The 21,434-nt window shown below is 46.3% G+C and overlaps 1 pseudogene; it reads left to right on the top strand.

Moving 5' to 3' along the window:
• Positions 1-1,571: 1,571 nt before the first annotated feature.
• On the top strand, positions 1,572-21,404 carry LOC136549634 (uncharacterized; annotated as a pseudogene).
• The last annotated feature ends 30 nt before the right edge of the window (positions 21,405-21,434 follow it).

Raw genomic sequence — 21,434 nt, 5'->3', positions numbered from 1 at the left:
GATCTATATTGAGTCAAACATCTTTTTTTGGTTGCATCTAATGTTGGCCAGCCAGATTAGGCGTACAAAGAAGCAGTTATTTCTTGTAAAATATAGGCAGTAAGATGCAGGGCTAAATTGATAAGGTGATCATTTCGCTAAAAAGCACCATAGGCAGCAAGGCATAAGCCTATATCGTTAAACTGATCGCTTTTTAGAAGCTATTATTAGAAAGCAAAGCAAACCATGAGGCACTACATTGCTGCTGCAACTTATATACATACAAACGGCATAGCAACTAATATTAGCTTAGTGGTACTCCAAAAAAAAAATATAGAGGTAATTTTTGATGGTGCTACAATGTTATCTGGCAAGCTGATCTACCGCTTATCTTTTCATAAAATCACATGATCCACATATGAACACACCTATGAGAGATAGAACTCACCTATGCAGCACATGATCCACATATGAACACACAAGAAGTTCAGGCCGGCACCAGCTCTTATATGCGAAGCTGGCGCTAAAAGCACAGGCTTTAGAAACATCTCCTATTGGTGGCGGCATATAATTAAAGGCACGCAATATGATCAGTCTAGGATTGAATTTAGACATGTGAAACTAACAGAGATCATTATCCATGTAAATAGGACAATGCTCTATTTTAGGGCTGAGCAAATTCAGGCAGCGCGGGAAGGGGGCTGAGCAAAAATCCCCTTTCTCCTTTCCTACCTTGCCGGCCATCGGTGGAGGCCATGCAGCCGGATCTAGTGGAGACGGGGAGGGCTCGCGCTGGATCCGCCTGCTGGCCGCAGATCCACCACTTCCGTTGCCTACGCGAGCTCCACGTCGTGCTCCAGCTTCAGATCCGCCACCGGGATGGGCCTCGCGGGCGGCCGCTCCAGATCCACCGCCGAGGTCGCTGATGTGACCTCCCCGTCGTCATCCACGGCCAGCACAGAGGTTCCTCCGCCGCTAGAGCCCTCTGGCGTGTCAGGGCCTCCGCTGTCTGGCCGCGCGGCCATGGGTACGACCGACGGAGGGGCGAAACCCTAGGCCGCGCGACCCACTGCCTTGCGTCACGACGAGGAAGTGGTGTGGGGGTGGCGGTGGAGGAGGAGGAGAAGAAGGAGGAGGGAGGCCGCCACCGCGCGGAGGGCCGGCTACCGCCGAGTTCATCCCGTGCCGTCGCCTGAGCCGCGTCGCGCGTGGGGAGCGAGGAAGGGAGCGTACAGGAGAGGGAGAGGAGGGGATAAGAAGTTTGCTGAAGGAGAATCATGAGCTAGAGTATATATTTGCTTCACCGGATTTGCACGAGAAGCCGCAGAAGCTAGGAAAATCAATATAGAGCGACGAGAAGGCAGAAGAAGCAGATTCTAAAGGAAGCGGCTACAAGCAGTCTGGGCCACACGATGGCGGATCCGACGGCCTGGAACAATGGGGGTGACGTGGAGAGGCGGCCAAAGTAACATAATCCCCTTCGATTGATCTGGGCCTTCGAACGCGAGATCGGACGGCGGCGGAATTTTGGGCGATGTGGATGCCTGGCTGACGGCTAAACTGAGAGATTTCACCGATTTTTCCCTGCAACATCCTGCCGGCGGTGCCGCACCTCAGCTCCACCGATAACTACAGAAGCATACCCATCGGCTCCAACGACCCCTCCACCGCTGCTCCGCTTCCCTCCCGCGTGCTCGCCGCCCCACTGAGCTCCAAGCCGAGGAGGCGGGGCCTCCGCACGCGCGCGCAACCATGGCAGGTGAGTTCATCCCCACTTCCTCCACCGCCCCCACTTTCTCTTATCCGTGCTACGACGCTGTACAGCTCTTCCGATTTGTCCGGCCGAATCGAATAGTAGGCGAACCCGAACCCATGGATCGGCTAGTCTATCCCTATAAGAGCATATCCAAGAGTACCCAAATTTTGTTCCCAAAACATGGTGTTTTGCCAACTCCCAGAGAAGTATGGGGAGGAAAAAAAGAGACCATCTCCAACAGCTTGAGTCTTCTTGGCAGGTGCCTCTTGGCAGCCAAATTAGCTCTATTTAAATTGTAGGTCGCATGAGCCACCATAATGAGCATTTAGACTTGACCAAACTGCGACAGCATACGGACATTAGAAGCTCTGAAATAAAGCAGACTCAACTGAGTATTCCATATTTGACTTCCAAAATATCAAAATTATGGTCGCAGACACTTTTTTCTCCCCGTTTTTTTTTTTTCCGGCGCCACGTCCTTGATCCCCCAACGCAATTAGGTCACTGCCGCCTCCATTGACCATCCTGCCGACCTCCAGCTTGCAGGAACCGGCGGCAGCCAGCCACGGCCGGCTACCTGGTGCCTCCCAGCCGGCCGCCGGGACCTCTTAGCCGGCAGCCAGGCACAGCAGGCCGCCCAGTGTGTTCTGTCCATGTCTGAATCATGTATATTGTTTAGTAGCTAGTTGATGATTAGAGGCACAGCTTTTTGATAAGAGGGAAGGCTAAAACGCTGGTGTTGGTGAACTTGTCGCTGACGTCCACCTGGTCCGCCGACATGCCGTCCGGCAGCTGCCACTCGAACGCGTGCACCAGCGACGCCAGGACTAGTGGCACGACCCGCTCCGCCATGGGCAGGCCGGGGCACAACCTGCGGCCGGAGCCGAACGGGACAAACTCCAGCTGCTTCCCGCGGAAGTCGAGCTCCCTGCCTAGGAACCGCTCCGACATGAACTCGTCGGGGCTCTCCCACGCCGCCGGATCGCGCATGATGGCCCACGAGTTGAAGATCACCGTGCAGCCCCGGGGCACCGCGTAGCCGCCGATCTCCACCCCGTCCTCCACGGCCTTGTGCGGCAGCAGCACGGGCGCCGCCGGGTGCAGCCGCATAGCCTCCTTCACCACGGCCTGGAGGTACGGCAGGCCCGCCGCATCAGCCTCCTCGACGGCGTCCCTGATCTCCGCGCGTAGCCTGGCCATGACGCTCGGGTTGCGGAGCAGCTCGGCCATCGCCCATACCATGGTCAGCGCCATCGTGTCGCTCCCGGTGGTGAAGATGTCGAACAGGAGAGGAGGCGGGTTGCGGTGCCGCGGGAATGAGGAAACGACATGGGGAAGAGCGATGCACGCGAGAAAGGCTGCGCGTATTTTTACGCACGATGCCGGCCCGTTTGCCGATTACCAAAAGATGGGGAAGGGATATGAGGTACTCTTAGAGATGAGTTTTTCATTTTTTTTCCCCAAAAAACATGGATGGAGAAGGGATATGGGGTACTCTTGGAGATGCTCTAAGCCTTGGAAGGTTCGGGAGGGTAGGAGCGTGGGCTTCAGATATCGTAGCTGAACAGGGGGCATACATATGGACGTTGTTCCTCTCAAAGATGTCTCGGAAATCAGGGGAACTGTTTGAAAGAGAAACTGGTATTATTTGATTAGAAGGAGAAAGACCCTTAGCATGTCCAAGTCCAATAAACATGGTCTGAACTTATTTTTTGGGAAATCTACATATCATTTTTAGGCAATAATGTTTATTTGTATATATTTAAAGCATTGCTCTAAAAATTGTAGAATGAAGCCTGGAACTTAAACCTAAAACTCTTTCTCAGCCCGTTCCTATGTACCCAATGGCTTAAATTAAAAGAGAACAAAAAACAAATTAGCGAACTAGGCCACATTTGGCTTGACCTAGTAACACGTACGTCCCACACGTTCCTTAGGTCCGAAAACTTAGGCTCGAGCTGTGAATTTGCCGTGACAGGCGCTTGCGACCGTTGTCGTATTTGTTATGGACTCTTTGAATTAATCTTGGCCTTTAGATGATCATAACATCTAATAATGTTGGTTGAGTCATGGCTAGCCTTGGGAGAGGTGCAGGAACAGCTCGGACACACCTTTCATTGGGTGTAAGGAACGGCTTATGGAAGAATTTCTTTTAATACTATGTAGAGAGTAGATATTTGAATACCACTGTTGTCTGTTCCATTCACAATTACTTAAAGGAGAAGTCCAAATACTGGCTACCAATGTTTTTGAGGCGTCGCCTAGTCGTTGCCTAGGCGTCTCCTAGGCGACAAGGCGTGGTCGAGGGCCTGGGCGTCGGGGTCGCCACGACCTCAGCGTGTATGGCGTCCGCCTCATAGGATTAGGCATCGCCTAGGCGCGAATGGGGTCGGGCGGACGCCTACAACCGCGCCGCGGACGCCAGATGCCGGTCGTAGGGGAAGGGCGCCAAAAGGAGCGCGGCCCCGCGGGAAATCGACCGCGCATGTGCCCAGGTAGCCTCTTCGCGTGGGAAATCGACCACGCGAGCCATTCATCGCGAGTGCGGGCGAGGGGAGAGGAAGAGAGAAGGCGGCGGACGGACCTCGACCTCCGCTGGGCTACTACTCTGCTCGTGTCCGCTGGCCGGCCGCCCCTACCGCGGAGCCGGCCTGCATCTCCGCTTGGCCGTCCGCCCCTGCCGTGGAGCCGCTCCAGCATCATCGCACATCGCTGCTGCGGACGAGGGGAGAGGAAGAGAGATGGCGGCGGACGGACCTCGACCTCCGCTGGGCTGCTACTCTGCTCGTCTCCACCGGCCGGCCGCCCCTGCCGCGGAGCCGGCCTGCATCTCTGCTTGGCCGTCTGCTCTGCCTCCTCGTGCTCTGCTCCGCATTTGCCATCCGCTCTGCTTGGCCGTCCGCTCTGCCACCTCGTGCTCTGCTCTGCCGTCCGCTCTGCATCTCCGCTTGGCCCAGGTAGTGTGAATATTGTATACTCTCTGCTCTAAATATTGTATCTCCGCTTGGCCCACTCTCTGCTTAGCCCAGGTAGAATGCATCTCCGCTTGGCCCACTCTCTGCTCTGCTCTGAATATTGTATGCTATATGGGAGAAGAGCTTTTGGAAAGGAAAGAAAGGAACATGGGCTCAAGAATTGGCAACAAACGAGATATGTATGTGCTGCATTAGTATATAAAATTCTAGCTTACAACGCCTTACAATGTGTGTATGGCGTCGCCTAGGCGTCCGCCACAAACGCCTAGGCGTTGTGAAGGGGGTCGGGCGCCGCGCCTCGCCGCGACGCCTCAAAAACATTGCTAGCTACAGAAAACTCTATAATTGATAGATATGTACATTAGGCAAGTGCATATTAGGCAAGTCTATATTTAGTGTGATTAGCACCTGCCATGTATTGTATGTACACTCAGCCATATTGGCTATATATATGAAGGTCACCCCCCCACGTTGGGTGTGTGGTGTTTCCCCTAATCTCTCTATTATTCTACATGGTATCACAGACCGAGATCAATTAGATCCCGGACCTTCTGCTTCCGTCTCTTTCCCTCTCCCGGCGGCTGTCATCCAACGCCGTCGTCCACCTGCGCCGCTCCCCCTTGTGGCCGCCGCCGCTCGCGATGCCTGACAACACCGACGCAGCCACGGCCGCAGGTGCAGCCGCGGCCGCAGCTGCTGCCGCGGCACCACCACCGCCGTAGGCTGTCGTCGTCCACCCCTACACCGCCGTCAACGTGAAGACCCATATTCCGGTGACCCTGGAGATGAAGAATCCCAATTTCACGAAGTGGGCGTCCTTCTTCAAGGCCTTGTGTGGGAAATTCAGTCTTCGTCCCCACATCGACGGGCCTGCTCCTCCTCCCGCTGATGATCCATCGTGGGACATTGCTGAGTGCACTGTCCGCGGTTGGATCTTGAACACCGTCGACGACTCGGTTCTTGATCTTGCCATCACCGACGAGAACCAGTCCGCCCGCGAGCTATGGGTGGCGATTGAAGGCCTCTTCTGCTCCAATCGCGCGCCTCGGGCTGTCTTTCTGCTTGAGGAGTTTCACTCCTTAAAGCAGGGCGACTCGACGATCGACGAGTAATGCCAGCGGCTCAAGATCAAGGCCGCCGCTCTTCGGGACATCGGTCACACCGTCGAGGACTCCTAGCTCGTCCTCAGCCTTCTCCGCGGCCTTAACCCACGCTACACCGCCACCGCCGACGACATCGCCAACTCTGCCGAGCTGCCATCCTTCTCCAGGGCGCGAGAGATGCTCTCCCTCAGAGCTACGTCTCGCCAATGACGAGAAGACCACGGCTGCCTCTGCCATGATGGCCGCCTCTGGTTCCACCCGCACCTCTCTAGGGTGTCGCTCCTCCTCCTCTGGTGTCACCACTGGCGCTCCTCCCAAGGGCCCCGCGGGCGGCAAGAGAGGCAAAGGTGGCAAGAAACAGGGCGGCTGGCGTGGCCAAGGTACCGGCGAAAGCTGGCAGCAGAGCAGCGGCAGCGGTCCGAAATGGGGCAACCGCCCCATGGGGCCATGGTTTTGCTACAATCCATGGGCCTCCCAGGGCGGCGTTCCCCCTCCAGCCGGCGGTTGGCAGCAGGGCAACAGCCCTGGCGGCTGGCACCACGGTGGCCAGGGCCTCATGGGTGCAAGCCCGCAAGCCCACACCGTTTTCGCTCTTGCTCCGCATCTCCATCCACTCCAATGTGGAATCAGGCCGGCCTCATCGCCGCTTTGAACCAGATGGCGCTCCAGAACTCCGGCTGGGTCATGGACTCCGGCGCCACCTCCCACATGCACAACTCGGATGGTATACTCCTCTCTCGTCAACCCTCTTCTATCCCATCCATCACAGTTGGCAACGGTCATCATCTTCCTGTCTCTTGCTCTAGCACTTCAACATTACCAGGCCACGCGTCCCCCTTTTCACTTCGCAATGTTCTACTTGTCCCCTCTCTAGTGCGTAACTTACTTTTAGTTCGCCAATTCACTCGTGACAACCATTGCACTATCGAATTTGACGCGTTTGGTTTTTTTGTTAAGGACCTGCAGACCAGACACGTGATTCTTCGCTCCAATAGTTCCGACGGCCTCTACACCATCCCTGCCCCGCCACATGCCAACCTTGCCACCTCCACCGACCTGTGGCATCATCGTCTTGGTCATCCAGGAGCTGCTACCCTACATTTGCTTAGACAAAATAATTCCATTTCATGTAACAAATCAGCTCATACTCTGTCACTCGTGTCAACTTGGCAAGCATGTGCGGCTGCCTTTTGGAACTTCCAGTTCAGTTTCATCTCTACCCTTTGAGCTTATACACTGTGATGTTTGGACGTCCCCGGTTGCTAGTATTTCTGGTGCACAGTACTACCTTGTCATCCTCGATGACTTCACCCACTTTTGCTGGACCTTTCCTCTAGTCCACAAGTCTGAGGTAGCCACTCACATCATTAATTTCTGCACCTTTGTCCACACACAGTTCAGCCTTCCTGTCAAAGCGGTTCAGGCTGATAATGGCACTGAGTTCGTTAATAATGCCCTCGCCACCTTCTTTGCCTCCAGCGGCATTCACTTACGACTCTCCTGCCCTTACACCTCCCCTCAAAACGGCAAGGCTGAACGTATTATCCGTTCTCTGAACGACATATGCCGCACAATGCTCATCCACGCTCACATGCCGCCCAAATACTGGGCAGAGGCGCTAGCTACAGCCACATATCTCCTCAATCGGCGCCCCTGCTCAGCCATTCAGCATAGCGTCCCCTATGAGCAACTCTTCCAGCAGCCCCCAGACTATACCATTCTTCGTGTCTTCGGTTGCCTCTGCTATCCCAACCTCACCGCCACTTCTAAACACAAGCTGGCCCCTCGTTCCACCGCTTGTGTCTTTCTCGGATATCCCTCTTCACACAAGGGTTATCGGTGTCTCGACCTCACAACTAGACGGATCATCGTCTCCCATCATGTTGTCTTCGACGAGACACATTTTCCGTTCAGTACTGACCCCACCAGTGTGCTCCCGAGCTTTCTGGACTTTCTTCTTACAGGTCCTACCGCGCCGGTGCCCCGCACTACTGCCACGGCGCCCCCTGCGGTCGCTTCGTCGCCAGCCGACGCTGAGCAGCCGCACCACCGAGCTCACTTGGAGGAGCTCGCTGAGGACCCCGCCATTCTACACATTGGCCCGGTTCTTGCCACTGCCCCGGCTGCTCCTGCTCTGACCGGCCCTCCACCTCTACGGGTCTACGCTCGGCGGCGTGCTGGTGCTCCTGCACCGACTCCTGAGCCGGCTCCTGAACCACTCTCTACACCGGCTGTGGAGGTTCCCCCACCGGCGCCCGCTGTTCCAGTACAGCCGGCTCCTGTTCCAGTTGTGGCGGCCTCTCCGACACCTTCGCCTCCTCCGCTGCCTCCTACCTCGAGCCGGCCTGTGACGCGCCTCCAGACAGGCTCGCTGAAGCCTGTTGATCGTTACGGCTTCCCACCGTCTGCTCACGTCGTCGCCTCCTCTACTGCCTCGCCTCTTCCCCGTGACTACAGAGGGGCCCTTGTCGACCCCCAGTGGCGCGCGGCTATGGCTGAGGAGTACCAGGCTCTCGTCGACAACAACACGTGGCGACTCGTTTCTCGGCCTCCCGGCGCCAACGTGGTCACAGGCAAGTGGATCTTCAGGCACAAGTTCCACTCCGATGGCACACTGGCTCGTCACAAGGCTCACTGGGTTGTCCGCGGCTTCACCCAGCGCCACGGCGTCGACTACGACCAGACGTTCAGTCCCGTCGTCAAGCCTGCCACCATTCGGGTCGTCCTCAGCATCGCTACCTCTCGTCGGTGGCCTATCCGCTAGCTGGACGTGAAGAATGCCTTTCTTCACGGTCACCTAAATGAGACGGTCTACTGTCAGCAGCCCCCCGGCTTCGTCGACCCGGCGCGCCCCGACACCGTCTGTCTCCTTCAGCGCTCCCTCTACGGCCTCAAGCAGGCCCCTCGGGCGTGGCACCAGCGTTTCGCCACGTACGTTCGATAGCTCGGCTTCGTCGCCTCTGCCACCGACACCTCCCTCTTCGTCTGCACTGAGGGCGGTACCAGTGCCTACTTGCTACTGTACGTCGACGACATCGTCCTCACGGCTTCCTCGGACGCTCTGCCCCACCGAATCATCGACCGACTTCACTCTGAGTTCGCCATGACGGACCTTGGGGAGCTACATCACTTCCTGGGGATCTCAGTCACTCGCTTCTCCAACGGGCTCTTCCTCAGCCAGCGGCAGTACGCGGTGGACCTTCTTCAGAAGGCAAGCATGGCCGAGTGTCACTCCACGTCGACACCCGTTGACTCTCGTGCCAAGCTCTCTGCCTCGGAGGGCGCTCCCGTCGCCGACCCCGCCACGTACCGGAGTCTCGCCTGCTCTCTCCAATACTTGACGCTCGCTCGCCCCGACCTGGCGTACGCTGTGCAGCAGGTGTGCCTCTTCATGCATGACCCGCGCGAAGCTCACCTCGCGCTGAACAAGCGCATCCTTTGGTACGTGAAGGGCACGCTGTCGGCTGGCCTCCACATCGGCACTGGGCCTGTCGACAAATTGATTGCATACTCCGACGCTGACTGGGCAGGGTGCCCAGACTCCCGCCGCTCCACATCAGGCTTTTGCGTCTTCCTTGGCGACAGCCTGGTATCCTGGTCATCCAAACGGCAAACCACGGTGTCCCGGTCCAGTGCGGAGGCCGAGTACCGGGCTGTGGCTCATGTGGTCGCAGAGTGCTGTTGGCTTCGACAACTTCTTCAGGAACTTCACGTTCCCTTGAAGGTCGCCACTGTTGTCTACTGTGACAACGTCAGTGCTGTCTATATGACAGCCAACCCGGTCCACCACCGCCGTACCAAGCACATTGAGATCGACATCCACTTCGTCCGTGAGAAGGTGGCTCTCGGTGAGGTTCGCGTTCTCCATGTGCCGTCCAAGTATCAGTTCGCTGACATCATGACAAAGGGTTTGCCGATTCAGCTGTTTGAGGATTTTCGGTCCAGTCTCTGCATCCGGAATCCTGACGCTTCGACTGAGGGGGAGTGATAGATATGTACATTAGGCAAGTGCATATTAGGCAAGTCTATATTTAGTGTGATTAGCACCTGCCATGTATTGCATGTACACTCAGCCATATTAGCTATATATATGAAGGTCACCCCCCCACGTTGGGTGTGTGGTGTTTCCCCAATCTCTCTATTATTCTACAATAATCTATATGCCCAAGTTAACAATTCCACCCTGGTTAAACCACATCCCAATCAAAAGTACATTAGCTCAGTTGTACCTAACTGTACAAGTTCTTGTGCCCAAGTTGAGAAAAAAAGGTTTTTGAAAGAAAGGGAACAAATTTTAGTGACTTGCATAGCTGATGAAAATTTTTGCATTCATCCATGGTATTTGAGAACAAACGAAAACAAACCACCCTGGTTAAACCACATCCCAATCAAAGGAGTGCATATTCAAGTGAACAATTCCACCCTGGTTAAAGGAGAAGTCCAAATACTTAAAGGAGTGCATATTCAAGTGAACAATTCCACCCTGGTTAAACCACATCCCAATCAAAAGTACATTAGCTCAGTTGTACCTAACTGTACAAGTTCTTGTGCCCAAGTTGAGAAAAAAAAAGGTTTTTGAAAGAAAGGGAACAAATTTTAGTGACTTGCATAGCTGATGAAAATTTATGCATCCATCCATGGTATTTGAGAACAAACAAAAACAAACCAATTATCTTGTACGATATCTTAAATTGGCATTAGAGGGAGATCTGATAGATTTGGCAATTTGTGCAGCATTATCAGCGAAGACCATACAAAATGCATTCTTGGCACAACATCACCCACAGACTAGGCATGGTACAAGATATCCCAGTGACTTTTGTTCGCTCAATACCCACAGCATGCATTCCTTCCAGGAATGTAGATTGACAGTGGCTGATTCTTCAGCCAAATGGTTAAATACCACACCAACACTATGGACTAGCTTCAACAAACAAGCAGGCATTAGCTGCAATGGTGTGTTCTAGGCTCTCATTGATCAGGTTGCTCACTAGTGTTACGTTAGAAATTGTTTTCACTTCTTCATTTGGAAGATTTTATTTCAGATAATGTGTAACTATCAATGTCAGATCACAGCTTGGGTCCTTATTTTAGGTATTAGTATGTTTAATATGCGTGCATGTCCAAGTGTGAAATATTGCTTACAGTAACTTCATTGCAGCTGCTCAAGGTGGCACTGTTGTCTCTTCCTCTGAGAAAGTTGAGTTTCTGAAGCTTCAAAATGGCAGGTATATAGTTTCTTTGACAATCTAATTTGTTTACAGTGATATAGTCTCATTTTACTTTATAAATATAATATTAGAAAAATTAGGGTTGAATGTTGCATTTTAAATGCCATGTGTTACTTAGTTGCTCAGGTGTTTTCACAAAGGTTCTTTCGTGAGTGTTTAATTGCTCAGGTGTTTTGACAGATGTTCATTTGTTTTTTGTATTTTGTATAGTGGTATGGGATGGTCAAAGTGGACTTTATGACATTAATTAACCTAGTAACAGGGAGGGGCTGGGGCTGTGAGTTCATATACTGCCCCAGTCCAATTTATAAGGCGTACTCTAACATGGCACGGTCTCCTAAATTATACTTTGATCATTCGTTTATTTTATATTATATTGTTTATGATTATTGGATAGTGTATGTGTGTGGCTATTTGGGGTTTCTAAACCCACTCCTTTACTCTTCTTACCATAATGATACGCAGCTCTCCTACGTGTTCGAGAAAAAATGATTATTGGATAGTACTCCCTCTGTCCCAAAATAGAAGTCATTCTTGCTTCCCGAGACGTCAACTTTTTTAAACTTTGACCAATTATATATAAAAGAATATTAATATTTATAATACATAATTAGTACGGTTAGATAGATCGTTGAATATACTTTCATAATAAATTTATTTGGAGAGATAAATGTTGCACGTATTTCGTACAAACCTAGTCAAAGTTGAAAAAGTTTGACCGGCACGCATCCCATAACGTCCTTCTTTTTGGGACTGAGGGAGTACATTTTATTATATAAATCTAATATTATCAAGTTTGTATTACTGGTCAGGCCTCACCCCTTTCTCAGTCTTTTATAGTTTTATAAGTTCTTCGATGTAAAGAAACAACCCCTCACAGCTCGGCCCGGAGTGAGTTGGTGTTGTTTGTAAGGGCCAATCCTTTTCTCTCTATATATAATGCAATGATACGCAGATCTCCTACGTATTCAAGAAAAAATAGTTAAAAATTGCTGGTCAAATTATTGGTCAAAGGTTATAAAGTTTGACCATTGACTTATGCGGAATGTCTTATAAACTGGACCGGAGGGAGTAGATGCTGTTAGTTTTCTTTGTTATTTTTTAAGGAAAGGGGCTATAACTATATTTGTAGAAGGTAACAATAAAATATCTTTGAGCAATAAATTATTGTTCTTCTGCAGAATACTACAGTTTTACAGATATTCAACAATATGCTGTTAAGCCTTTTGCTGTTTGCCTGCATGGATCATTATATTAGTAGAAATCATATAGATGAAGATATGTGTTAGCATGCGCGATACATGTCATGCATGTTATCCTATGTTCTGATCCACTCCTCTTTCGACATGAATTAATTACTTGACACTAGTGTTGGCAGGGGCAGTCGGTGCTTCCAGTTGAAATTCTTGTTGCTTCTCTGTTAACTTGATGTATTTCTGTCTTATGCAATTTTGTAAAAACTAACATCAAACACAATACCTTCTTCATTCCGTGGACCATAGATAAGTACCATTTGATCTAATTTATGGGCCTTTGATGATCTTTTTGGAGTAATGCAATTATTAAACTGATATTGTTCCTTTATAATGTGAAATTTAGTAGAACAAAGTTGATACCATTTAAAATGGGTTTATTTAGCCTTTTTTTTTTTAAATAATAGCTTTTAGAGACAGCTGTGTTGGGACTGACTACCACATTTATTAAAAGTGCTAATGAGTGAATCAGTTAAACACTTTAAAAGACGTTCTTAGTTTGTTTTAAGTACAGTTGTAAGGTTTTATATATGGATTGCTTTTATTGAGGCTGTTTTTGGCAGTGATATTCGGGGGTTTGCTGTTGCTGGGGTTGAAGGTGAACCTGTCAACCTCACAGAACCTGTCACTGAAGCTATAGCTGCAGCTTTTGCTGCATGGCTGTTAAACAAGAAGAAAGTAGATGGTTTGAGACGTTTAAGAATCTCTGTTGGACACGATTCACGAATTTCTGCACAAAAATTGCAGGTGGATCCTGTTTTTTTGTTCATTTAATTAATCTTATGAACCAAAATTACACATATTTTAATCCTTTATTATTGGGTACCAAAATCCTGTTTCAACTAGTGATAGTTCCATAGTTTGGCCTTCTCCAACAGGGTTATAACAAGCATCTATAACCGTGTGACAAATATTTCAGTACTTGTATGTTTGCCGTGTTGCAGCTTTCTTCTCCTGTTGATAATCAATGAAAATCACTAGTATTTGTTTCTTGGTGGCAAGTTCTTGTAAATATGAAAATTTGGCAGAATCCCTTCTTACATGAAGGCATGTGCATGCTTAAATTGAATTTATGGTTTGATGTTGGTGAAGTATAAGTGAATTACCCACTTTTCCTCATTAGCTTAGGCTTTTGTGTTGACCTGTTTGGTGCATGCAACTAAATATGGCATCAGGGCCACGCAGGTGCAATTAAATAAAATAATTGAAGCAGGCTCCTATTTCAGCATCTGCCTAAGGAAACATGTATATATCTGTGTGTTTGATGGTGTGGTGGTGGTGGTGGGGTGGGGGTAGCATAAGTACACCTTTCCGCTCGAATAGATACATTATACCTCAAGGCAAGAGTTGTCTTCTTTGCAGTAATAATTGCATTATGCCTCAAGGCAAGAGTTGTCTTCTTTGCAGTTTACAGGATTTGTCAGTGATCTGATTTACATTCACCTTGTTAGTATGTTCTACTTCTAACTCTTTTTTCACATTGTTTTTATAAATAATTAATTATAAATGCATCTTTATGATAAAAACCAAACAAAAAATATTCAGATCTGACAAGTTTACTATGTCTGACCAGCACGCTTGCCATTTTTTTTGTGTTATTAGCCACTAACAAGTTATTGTTGCCAGAATGCAGTTACTCATGGAATCACTTCTGCTGGACATGATATCCTACAGTTTGGGTGAGCTGAACCTTTATTTTTGTTTACATACATTTATGCAAGATCTTTTATGTTTATAGGGCCATTCTAATTTAGACACCCAGAAGTGTGTTCGTTGATTCCCTGGTCATGTGGATTCTTTCCCTGATAAATTTCACACATCAATTCTCTGGAATCCACAATGCATAATTCTAGCCATATAAAATGGTTTCAATAACTCCTCTGCTTTGATAGTTTCCTCATAACTTCGTTACCTGGTAATCTAACAGCTCAAAACAAGAAGACAGATATTCAGTTCTGACAATGGATTCTGCATATATATAGATTGGCTTCAACACCTGCAATGTTCAACAGTACACTTACGGAAGATGAGAGAAGTCATTTACCTGTTGATGGAGCCATAATGATAACAGGTATTTTCTGTAGTTTGATGTGGGCCATTTTGAAACAAATTTCTATGTACAGAATTGCAAGGCCTTTGCAAAGGCATACAAACCTGCTACTTGCCACATGAGTTATGTCACTAACACTATTTTTCTTCATCCATTGGAGTTTCATTTATTTAGTTTGAGCATGGTTGATCATTGTTACTTTCTAATCTGATTACCTTGGATGGTCCAACACTTGTTTGATATGCCAAACTTTTTTTTTTTAATTGCGGCATGCAACTAAACAGGATTCATGACATCCATAACTGCCAGTATTTTAGTGGATGTTTCTGAGAGAATTTATATATCTCCTTATGCGCAATGGTGGGACTTCAATATCTCTGATTTTCTATCTTGGTAATAAATGACTTCATCTGTTTTCAGATTTAAGAAAATCAGTTCATTTAACTCTGGTATATGTAGAAATGTAGAACTTCTCAGATGTATCATTTGATTATTGCTACCTTCTTAAACCAAATAAGGCATCATTGTATCATAGGAAAAGTCCAATTTAGCCGCCTCCTACTTTTAACGAGTTCCAATTTCTGTCAGCTATTAGCGCTCACTCTGAACTCGTTTCAGAGATGATTATTGTTTGCTAATCAGTTCACTGCTGAACCTTGGTGCCGGTCTCTGCCAGACTGCTTGGATTGCTTCAATTTTTGGTTTATGCTTGGATGTTTGATTTGGGGACCCTTCAGGATGCAGAAACCCAACTTAGCATATTCATATGTTATATATTGGGTTTGATTCCTACACTGGCTGTGTTACTCTATTCTTAATACAATTGTTGTGGTTTTCCTATGTTATCCAATCCTCAATTCTGCATCTGCTTGTCAGTTTTCCTTTATTCCTATCCAAACATTCCCTAAATGTTATTGGATGCCAGGAGAAGTTTTAGGTTCAAAAGGAAGATAAATAAATGCAACTTAATTGATGATCTTCATATGTACTTTCATGATTATTGAGTTTGACTATTCTATTCTTCTCTATAATCTATATGATATTGTGATTATATGGAGTTACAGACGCATGGTATTATAAAATGTGCATCTACTTGTGAAGTTTGTTGTATACATGTGTGCTCATTTTTTGCAGCTTTCTGTTCAAGCCACAAGTTCATACCATTTTCACTTTTCAAAAAGTGTTTGGAAATTATATAGGGGAGCTAACTTTTGGGGACTGTTCTACTTTACAGCAAGCCATCTTCCCTACAATCGGAATGGTCTCAAGTTTTTTACAAGTGATGATGGGCTAAATAAAGCTGACATCAAAGATATCCTGGAGCGTGCTTCCAAAATATACGAGGAATCTACACATGGTAACCTGAAATAACAGGGGGAAGCTTCGAGGGGAGTTGTGGCTAATGTTGACTACATGTCAATTTATGCTTCTGATCTTGTACAAGCAGTTCGTAAATCTGCTGGAGACAAAGGTGCTTTCATGTGCTATATTTTAAAACTCATTTTTGACTTACTAGACTAGTACACTATTGGATTTCTTGTTTGACACTTACATTAACTTTTCATATCCAGTTATCCACTGATAATTTCTGCAATCTATTTGATTACTTTTGTGTGCTCAATCAAATTCAGTTAGTTATGCCTTTCGTCCTCCAGTTGCACTTTTTAGCCCCTTAGGGCCTGTTTCGATAGAAGGTGAGGAGATCCCCTTCCATCTAAATAAGCCCTTACGATTTGTTGCAATACCAACTCATTGTTTGAGTTTTTCTTTATCTTATAATTATGATTTGTAGACACCATCCTATTTTATATTCTAGTTGTTTATTTTCTGCACTTCTTTACACACAGCAGAAATTATCTGTTTGTTTCTGGGTAATAAATTTCTACATGTGTTGAAATAAATCTATTGTCCATGGGGGTGATAGATATAGTGAATTTTGAAATGATTGGATGTCAAACATTAATATGACAACTTATAGGCTTCAGAAAAAAAAACTAATGAAACAACTTATGATGGTTATGTTTTTTTTTTCTTTGGCCTTAGAAAAACCATTGGAGGGACTGCATATAATCGTTGATGCAGGGAATGGTGCTGGTGGTTTTTTTGTGGTAATGTGTTACACTTCCAAAGTCCTGTAGCAATGTACATTTTTTAGCCTTGGTTCATTGTTATGTTGTATATCATTACCTTCGGTTAAATGGTTGATCAGTCTATTGAAATGCTTCACACTCTCCTCTCTGCAGTTTAATAGGTTGATAAGGCTCTGTTTGGCATTGAGATAGATTATTGATAATCTTGTTTGGTGGAACTTCTTTTAAAAATACTAATGTTGGCTAACTGTTTTTATTCTAATCTATCTTGCATGTTAATATGTTTCATCTTACACAACAAGTTTGAGAAAATCAACAACTCAATAGTTGTGTAACACATTTTATCAAGACTTAATTGGATTTCCCTAACAATCTATGATATCTTCGTTATTTGCATCCTATATAGCTGCCACAAAAAATAAAAGACTTTATTAGATTTCCCTAACAAACTATGCCATGTTCAGTTATTTGCTTCCTATATAGCAGCCTCAAATAATAAGTGCAGCACGGCACAGCAGCCACAAACAGACCCTTAATGTAACAGCTAGAGAAAACAAATTGTTTAAGTTCGAATTTTCAACCATTTCCCCCCTCAGAACATGCAATTTCCAACCATATAGGATAGCAGATAACATTAACATTCAATTTTCTTTCAAATGTTTTTTTTTTCTCGAACGACGCAGGAGAGCTGCGTGTCATTTCATTAAGCAAGAATAAGAGTACAATGACCTGACAAACCTCAGGAGCTTACAGATGCGCCACACACCCGAGAACTAACCCCACACACCCACACCACAGGAGCTTACAGACGTGCCACAAAGCACACAAGACCACAACCTGACAAACTTCAGCCTAGACAGCGGTGGTCAGCAACCTGGCAAGAAGTTGCTGGAGCTTAGAAGCTCCAGCCATGCCCCATAAATTACACTCATCCAACACATTCCGAAGCAGATCCGAAGTGCAAGGTCCAGCATTATCAAAAACACAAGAGTTTCTATGCTTCCAGACTTCCCATGCTACTAGAATGATCAAGGAGTTAAGGCCTTTTTTCATGTCCTTTGGCACAGACCTTACAACTTTTCCCCACCATCTAGAGAAACGAACTTCTGAAATTGAGGGCACCAGGGAGTACAGATTTAGAGACTAAAAGATCAAGTGCCAAACCTGCCTGGTAAAAGCCAGCCAATCATAAGGTGCTGAATGGTTTCCTCTTGATCACAAAAAGGACAGACCTCCGGGTGAGGCAGCCCTCTCTTGGCAAGCCGGTCAGCAGTCCAACACCTATTGTTGATTGCTAACCAAATGAAGAACTTGCAACGAAGAGGAGCCCAGCTTTTCCAAATCCTTTTCCAAGGAGCAAACTTTATGGTTCCGACCGAGAAGGCAGCATAAGCCGATTTGCTGCTATAAACTCCGGATTGAGTTAATTTCCACCTCACTTGATCAAGAACATCTTGATTTAGAGCCACACCCTCCATCAGATCCCAAATATAAAGGTAATCCACCAGCAGCTGGACAGAGTGGCGCCCCTCTGATATCATTCACCCAACACCGATTAGGAAGGGCCTGAGCCACCGTCCTTCTGTTGATCGTTCTCTTGGGAATGGCCTTGATCAGATTAGGTGCTAACTCCGAGATGGTGTGGCCATGTAACCATCTGTCCTTCCAAAAAAGAGTGGATTCACCATTTCCCACAATCGAATCCACTGCCATGTTGAACAAAGCATGAGCATTTTTGGGTACCTGAATTTGGAGCCCAGCCCAGAGTCTGGTCGGGTCCGTCTTCTGAGCCCACAGCCAACGAATTCGCAATGCCCAGCCAAAAGTTTCCAAATTAAGAATCCCCAGTCCTCCATATTCCAGTGGCCGCTGGACCCTTTCCCACGAAACAAGGCAGTTACCCCCATTAGCGTGTTCTTTCAAATGTTCAGTCGAGAATTTCAATCTGCTCTGTATAAAGCAAGTCAGTATCGATCCATTTCTAAAACTCCATCCTAGAGTAATTAGCCAATTCAAAGTTCCACAATTTTCTTTGCTTGATTTTCCTTTTACAGTGCCAAACTCTCCACTGAATACATAGGAGTGATACTCCGGAAACAACTAGCTATTGATAAAAAAATGGTTTTATGTTTGTCGTGTTTGTATCAGGATAAGGTACTCAAACCATTAGGAGCTGTTACTACTGGAAGTCAATTCCTTGAGCCTGATGGTAATAGCTTATTGTTTTCTTCATGCAATTATAATACTTTTGGCCTTACTCCCATTTCTTATACACCACATATTTAGGTTTGTTTCCCAATCACATTCCCAATCCTGAGGACAAAACTGCAATGCAGTCTATTACACAAGCAGTTATTGATAACAAGGCAGACTTAGGCATCATATTTGATACTGATGTCGACAGGTACAATATAGCTAGTCTTTGAGGTTCTGCTTACGTCTAACAGGTTGGAGCCTAAACCTTACCTTTTGCAGGTCTGCTGCTGTTGATTCGAGTGGTCGTGAGTTGAACCGTAACCGATTGATTGCTTTGATGGCTGCCATAGTTCTTGAGGAAGTAAGATTCTTTTCTGTGTTGCAGTTTTAATGTTTTATTTTGTACTATTTTATTAATTGCCACTAACTAATCCATTGCTCTGGTGCTAGCATCCAGGAACTACAGTTGTGACGGATAGTGTGACTTCAGATGGTTTGACTGTATTTATTGAAAATAAACTTGGTATGTACTGTTCACAATGTCGTGCTTTGTTGTAAATAATCATTTACTTATCTATTTTTTTTCTTAAGGAGGGAAGCATCACCGTTTCAAACGAGGGTACAAGAATGTAATAGATGAGGCCATTCGTCTGGTTAGTTTATACTTTCTATGTAATTGAGTTAGTCCCTGGATTTCCCCCTAATTAACTAGCACTAGGATGAGATTTAGAATATGGAAAATTATCAGAATTCTATTGGTGAGGAGTCACATTTGGCCATGGAAACAAGTGGTCATGGAGCACTGAAAGAGAACCACTGGCTTGATGATGGAGCATACCTTATGGTAAGGACCGTTGGTCTACTACTCATTGAACTTAGCGAACAATGCAAGGGGGGATGATATGAATAATGGATAATCACTTTGACATTTCATGCATGAGGAAAGTTTGTCTTTTGTATTACCTGGTAAAGAAGTTTGTCCATGAAGTTATGTTCTTCACACATTCAATCAATAAATGATATATGATTTGTAGATGCATGAGGCTAGTCCTTGTTAGAGTGACTCATAATACTTTTAAAATTTGTGGCATGCTATTTTCGTGGTTAACTAGGACTGCATTTGCAACTATGAGACTTGAATTTCTCCTTTTCCCTCAGGTCAAACTTTTGAATAAACTTGCTGCTGCTAGAACACTGGGTTCAAGTATTGGTAGTAAAGTTTTGACTGATTTGGTTGAGGGTCTTGAGGAAGCTGCTGTGACAGCTGAGATAAGATTTAAGATTGATCAGAATCATGCAGATTTGAAAGGAGGGTATGTTAACTCTGAAGTGTTTTTCTGGTTATTTCTCAAGGACATCATTGGTGCACTAGTAGTTTTCTAGTATTGTGCACTTAAACAGAAACGATCTATGTGAATGAATGATAAGTTAGCTCAGATAACATGAGACATTCTTATTAACTGCAGTTGGTGAATTTTTTCTGGAAACTGAAAAAAAGAAATATGGTAGGTATCGTTTTTGAATTTTCCATAACCAAATGTGTAATCCTTGATATTGAGAACTCAAGTTCACATATCCCCCTCATTGTTCATAGTTGTATACCTGTTAATCTTGCGATTTTATCCATGCAAACCAATACTACGATTCTCTGAGACTGACTAATGCATCGTTTCTGGCTTATGGAAACATCCAAGTCTAGTTAGGGAAACGAGCTGTAATGTGAAAATAGGATTGGGGGTATCAGTTTACTCCTGGTAACATAGATTCCTTTTTGGATGTTGGAGGTGGCTATTGTATAACAATGTTTAGCTTTATTATAAGACTAAAACAATGGGTCACCATAGGTAAAATAGGATTGGGGGGACAGTAACTCAATTAAATGCTTTACCCCTTTTGTTTGGCATGTTATCACAGTGGGTCATACAGGATTGAGCAATGACTAAAGAAGTCCTGTGAAGATTTTAAAGATGTGATTTGATATCTCTACAGGTCCTTCCGTGACTATGGAGAATCAGTCTTGAGACATTTAGAGAATGCAATCAGCAAAGATCCAAATCTCCATAAAGCCCCCAAGAACTATGAAGGCGTATGTCCATATTCTTTGATTTCTTTTTTCGAAACATTAATATAGATCTTGATATATAATTTTTCTTCTGCGAGAAAGCTGGATTTTTGCTTATTTTATGGCATACTACTATACACAGGTACGGGTTTCAGGATATGGTGGGTGGTTCCTGCTGAGGCTGTCTCTCCATGACCCTGTTCTTCCCCTAAACATTGAGGTAGTCCTCTTCCCTTCCTCTCCCAATCCTAATAATGAAGGCATTTGAGAGTCATGTGATGTGCGCATACTACAGGCACCAAGTAACGACGATGCGATTAAACTGGGGCTTGCGGTTCTTGCTGCTGTGAATGAATTTTCAGCACTGGATGTGACGGCACTGAACAAATTCGTGCAGCACTGAACATAGAGATATTGGCATTATTCTGTGAGCAGCTTCGCATGGTGTCTTGCTCGCCCCGGTCAAGCGTGGCACGAGTATCATACAGAAATATACCTGTTTATACACAGACTTTTAGTCTGGGAAGGACAAGGGAGGTTCCAGTGGCTTCTCTTCTAAGATGTATTTTTCGTGTTTATACCAGCTATCTGATTCGTGCGTGCTGGTGAGGCTGGTCTTTACTTAAGAATAAGATTTGAGTTACCCGAATAAGATCAGGAGTCTTGCTGTGAATCTGTGATGTGAGGCCATGAATTTGGCAAAAAGAACCTCTCCATTTTTCATTAACGTTTTCACCTT

This window comes from Miscanthus floridulus, chromosome 4 (assembly GCF_019320115.1).
Source record: "Miscanthus floridulus cultivar M001 chromosome 4, ASM1932011v1, whole genome shotgun sequence".
In the NCBI taxonomy this organism is placed as follows: Eukaryota; Viridiplantae; Streptophyta; class Magnoliopsida; order Poales; family Poaceae; genus Miscanthus; species Miscanthus floridulus.
Note: the sequence above shows the minus strand (reverse complement) of the source record. Positions and strands in the feature narration are given on the sequence as shown.